General features: G+C 46.3%; 1 non-coding gene across 1 annotated transcript; it reads right to left on the bottom strand.

Annotated features, from left to right (window-relative positions):
• Positions 1–4,541: 4,541 nt before the first annotated feature.
• On the bottom strand, positions 4,542–4,660 carry LOC125511699 (U5 spliceosomal RNA). The gene has a single exon (XR_007285061.2). It is a non-coding gene; the product is annotated as a U5 spliceosomal RNA (small nuclear RNA).
• Between the last annotated feature and the right edge of the window lie 971 nt (positions 4,661–5,631).

Raw genomic sequence — 5,631 nt, 5'->3', positions numbered from 1 at the left:
TCCTTGCAAGAAGGTGCTTTGGCCTGTCAGTTGTTCTTTATTACAGTTATTAATCTTCCTGGGTCCGTGCTTTGTTCCAAATATGTTGCATACAAGCCATTGATGTAGTATTATAGATTGGTTCCTGAGTCTGAATCAAATGTTCTGGTTGCGTAAAACTTATGCTTCCCAAATCTCTGAAGTGTGATTTGTAACGGAAGTGCATAGGAGCACACCGCGACGCTCCCCACTGGAATCCTATCTATCCATTTTTCTTGGGATCTTCAACCACTATATTAGCTACGTCGTACTGCAAACTTATCATCATGTATTCTCATTTGTTTTGGCGTATATCAGTCTTTAATTTTACGCGGTTCCATACTCACTAGTGTGCGGCAGCCAGGGCCTATCCAACTCAACTAAGGGCATCTCCAGCCGCGGCCCCAACAAGCCCCTCCAGGCCACTTTTTCGGCGCCGGCGCCGAAAAAATGGCCCAGTCGCACCCCCAGGACGCCGAAAATCGCCGATTCGGACCTTTTTTCCGCCCGGCGGTCACAGGCCGAACCCCGCGCGCTGGGGAGCAGTTGGGGGCTCCGGCGCTAGGGAAAAGCACGCCTGGCCCACACCGACAGGGGAAAAGTCAAGGTTTTCTTCCCCCGACTCGCCTCGCACCCCCCGCGCCCTCGGCCACCACTAGCTATATCCCGGCGACGGCCGCCGCCCTACTCCGCTAGATAGCCATTCCCCGCCGGAAAATAGCAGCGCTTCGCCGCGGCAGCCCCTCCCACAGCAGCTGGGCGTTTCCGGCCGCCGTTTCCGGCCGCGGAGGCGCGGTTTAACGGCGGGTACACGCCCACCGAGCGCAAGGTGTTCGGCGTTTTGCCTGTCTCGGCGATGGACTCGGATGAGGAGGAAGAGCTCACCGCGCTGCTGGAGGAGGAAGCCGCGGCCGACGTCCAGGAAGAAGAGCATCTCATGGTGCTCGCCGCCCTCGCCCAGCTGCTGGCGAGCAATGAAAAGCCGCGGCGAGGTGGCTCGGCGCCGGGGCGGGTGAAAGCAAAGAACCGGCATCGTCTCCAAGGCTACTACTTGCTCTACTCCGACTACTTCGCCGATGCTCCACTTCATGGCGAGAGAACATTTCGGCGCCGTTATCGGATGAGCCAAAAGCTCTTCCTCAGGATTGTGAATTCCATCCGGGAGTTCGAAAACTACTTCAAGTGCAAGATGGATTGCACTGGCGCTCTTGGATTCACCTCCATCCAGAAATGCACGACAGCGATGAGGATGCTTGCATATGGAGCTCCCAGTGATTCACTCGACGACTATGGGCGCATGGCCGAGTCCACCAGCATAGAGTGTTTCTACAAGTTCTGTCGGGTAGTGGTGGCAGTGTTTGGGCCACAATACTTGAGAACACCCAATGCGGAAGACATTGCTCGGATCCTAGCCCAGAATGCAGCAAGAGGATTTCCTGGGATGCTTGGAAGCATCGACTGCATGCATTGGAAATGGAAGAATTGCCCATTTGATTGGCAGGGGATGTACAAAGGCGCCAAAGGCGGTTGCAGTGTAGTGCTTGAGGCGGTAGCCACACAGGACCTTTGGATTTGGCACTCCTTCTTTGGTATGCCAGGAACTCACAATGACATCAACGTGCTGCAGTGCTCTCCTGTTTTTGCCAAGCTCATTCAGGGCCATTCTCCTCCGGTGAACTTCGAGATCAATGGGCACCAATACAACAAGGGGTACTATCTAGCTGACGGCATCTATCCGAGATGGTCGACATTTGTGAAGACGATCTCAAACCCTGTGGCAGGAGGCAAGAACGCCTGGTTTGCGAAGCTTCAGGAGGCTTGCAGGAAGGATGTCGAGTGGGCATTTGGTGTGCTCCAATCTCGATTTGCTGTTGTTCGGTACCCCGCTCAGACCTGGTCCAAAGATCAAATGTGGGAGATTATGACTTGCTCTGTCATCTTGCACAACATGATCATCGAGAGCGAGCAAGAAGACCCAATGTTTGACACTGAACCATACTACAGGCAGGGTCCTCTAGCCGAAGTTGATCACCAGCTACCGGCAACTTGGACTGCCTATCTCAGTATGCGTCAGGAGATCCGAGACCCACAGGTGCATCATGAACTGCAGAAAGATCTGATTGAGCACCTATAGAGGCTCAAGGGGGATGCCGTGTGATGAAATACGAGTTTTTATTTGTTGAACTATATAATTTGTATTGAACTATTTGTTGTTGTACTATTTTGTTAAAGTATTTGATTTTTCTGTGATGAAATATGTGATAAGAAATAATTGTGTTGATAATTGAACGCCGAGACACGGCGAAACCACGCCGAATATGGGCCTATTCTCGCCCATATGGACCGTTTATTCGCTGAAATTGGGCTGCAAAGTGGGCCAATTTGGGCGCCTGGGGGCGACGACTGGGCACACAACCGCCCCCAGCACCGAGTGTATCGCCGGCTCGCCCCCAGGGGGCGATTTTTATGCGTCCTGGGGGGGGGGCAACGGCTGGAGATGCCCTAACAGCGGCCAACTACATCCATTCAATGCATCTGGTCCCCATCCTCCCACCCACCCCATGTCTTCTCCCCGGACGCCTTGTTCTGCCCCATTAGCTCCTAAAGAATCCTCACCAAGTCACCAAGTGTTCGTCATGTTATTCTTCATCTCGCTCCTTTTATGGTTCTTCCTCTTCTCGCTCCTGTTGTACTTGTTCAGCAACGTGGATGTTGAAACAAATCCAGAAGGAACTAGGAGGACGGCGAACAAACCAAGGAAGCATGAGCTTTGTTCCGTCCTCTGCAACCACATCCATCGACACCACCTCCGCCGACACCAAGTCTTGTGTCCTCACGGCCAGCGAGTAGAAAGACTGTGCCGTCGATGATAAAGTTTGCCGCATCCTGCGCGACACCGGGGCCCCGCGGTCCGAGTTTGCATTATCCTGCGCAAGGTTTTGATTTTTGGATTACGTTTTTTTTTCATGCCCCGAACGAGTGACACCACATGCTCCTGGAGGCTAGCACCATGTCTTGTGTTCTTGTAGCAGCCAGGAGTGCCCAGAATGCCTCGCAGGAGAGTCCGGGCAGCCTTCTTTCTCTCTCTCTCTCTACTGTTTGTTTTCTCTCGAGCCCAAACGAGGCCACTGTTCCTCTTCCCCGGCGTCACAAAAAACAGGCTATGATCCAAAAATATAACTCGCTCCATAGAGAAGAATCACTAGGTCCAGTCTCACCGATGTAGACTCGCCCGAGCTCTTCGTGTCGGAGTTCTGCAGCTGCATTCTCTTCTCTCTCTCTCTGCACTCACAGAAGCAGATTGCCATGGCCAGCATCTGGTTCACGAGTCCTCTTCACGTCAGAAGCACGCGGTACTTGTCTCATGGTGGTGCCCATCCGTTTCGGCAGAGGTGGAGCCGCAGCTCGCCGGTATGCCTCGGTGCCATTGGCCGCACCGCCTCACGGTCTATGTACTGACTTGTCAGTTCTTTTGTTCATTTAATGCCAACAAACAGGTATGCACTGTGCTTCTACGATGGTGCGGTGTACTCCCTCCGTTTCTTTTTACTCCGCATATAAGATTTGGTCAAAGTCAAACTACACAAAGTTTGACCAAATTTATGTATAAAAATATGAACATTTACAATGTTAAAACTATATAGTATGAAAATACATTTCGTGATGCATCGTATAATGTTGATTTCATATTGTCAATGTTTATACTTTATAATATAAAGTTAGTCAAACTTTATAAAGCTTGACTTTGAGCAAACCTTATATGCAGACTAAAAAAACGGAGGGAGTATTGAACAACATCTATTCGTTTCATTCAATTATGCACTGATCCCTATACAACAAAGCAGCGGTGAGATTCCAATGAGTGTGGTCGCGAGTGCTCTTAGTTCACGTCCGATTTGTAACTAGTCCAATCCGGAGATAAGATATGTATACCAGTCCCTAGTCTTTGCCGTTTTGCTTTCTAAGTAAATTCTTAGTTGCTACTTCCTCCGTTCCTTTATCTTTATGGGTGTGTCTAGAGCACATCTAGATGTGCTCTAATTATTGCACATCTAAGTGAGTGAATCATACATAAAGAGGAAAAAAAATATCCACACGAATCTCAACGTAAGACCAATGACATAGGATTTAGATGTGCAATACTTATGGCCCATCTAGATGTGCTTTAGCAAAACTGTATCTTTATATAAGGTGTACTTTTTCTGATAAAAATCCACAATTTAAGGTGCATTTCTTCTAAATCCTTGTAATTCCCTTTTTATCCCTTCAAAAAGAGGAAAGTATCTCTCTCTTGATTTTCTGTATCTCTTCTTGTATAAAAAAAGGAACGGAAACTATCTCTTTTGTATCTCTTTACTTTTTTGGAAACACATAACTGTTGTAAATTTACGAGTTCCTAGGTATCTTGTTTTTGTCCTGTATAATATTTGAGGGTACTAGTTGCTTAGCAGCAATCAATTTAACAACCATTTAGGCATTTTGTCAAAATTTCATGAATATTTTATATCCAAGTATTATTGGGGCCTTTTCATAAAGAGAAAACACCCTTTAAAAATTAAGGTATGCTGCTTAATGTGGCGTGCACACGGTATTCTTTAGTAAAAAGCGAAAGAATAGTTCGCTTTGTGCTCACCACGCAGCTGCATGCCTTTCACTGTCTGCACCCCACACTCTTATGTACCCGACCTCCCTGCTCTCTCCCCTATTCCAGGCGAGGTGGGACTAAACGAAGGGAGGGCACTTGTTTTTCTTGTAACGATGGGTCTGAGACTGGTGGCCGGCCCATTGATGCCCATTGAGCGAGATGGTGCGGGTGTGTACTAGGCCTAGGCTAGGGGTACGTCCCAATGGATTCCAGAGGCCCACATTGTGACAATGGCTTCGATGAAGAATCCTCTACTACTCGGATTGAGGTGGGCCGGCCCACGTGCGCGCATCCACTGCTTGTTCTTTTTCGGTCGCAGTCTGCTACTCGTCTTTTTTCCCTTTTCTTCCAATTTTGTGTTTCGAGTTTTTTTCTTTGTCCTTTTCATATTTGTTTCTTCTTCTGGTTTTCTCTTCCGTATTTTTCTTTATGTTTGTTTGTTTTTCTTCTCTTTTTTGTGTATTATACAAAGGGTTCACCGTGTCTTACGAAAATGTTCATCATATCCCCAAGTAAATGTTCACTGTGATTAAGAAAATGTTCAATGTATTTTTTTAAACATGTTCATTTTGTATTTGAAAATAGTTTAGCACATATAAAAAATGTTCAATGTGTATTTAAAAAATTGTTTAACATATGTCACAATAATGTTCAGTGTGTATTCAAGAATTGTTCAGCGTATATTAAAAAAATGTTCAATGTATATTTAAATTTTGTTCATTTATGTGAAATTTCAATAAATGTTTGGAATTAGAAAATTATAGTCTTTTTCAAAAATTGTACGTGTTTTAAAAGTTTATTTGAATTTTGTAATTTCTTCATGATTTTAAAACATTATTAAAATTAATTTATAAAATTGTTGACATGTTTTTCTAAAAAAATGCTGGTTTTTTTAAAGGACGTGTTGCTCAACTTAGGACTTTTTTTTACCTCAAAGTACTCTTTTATTGCAAAGTGATCACCATATT

The sequence above is a fragment of the Triticum urartu genome, chromosome 5A (genome assembly GCF_056163025.1).
Source record: "Triticum urartu cultivar PI428250 chromosome 5A, HENAU_Tu73, whole genome shotgun sequence".
Taxonomy (NCBI): Eukaryota; Viridiplantae; Streptophyta; class Magnoliopsida; order Poales; family Poaceae; genus Triticum; species Triticum urartu.
This window is presented reverse-complemented; position numbering and strand designations above follow the sequence as displayed.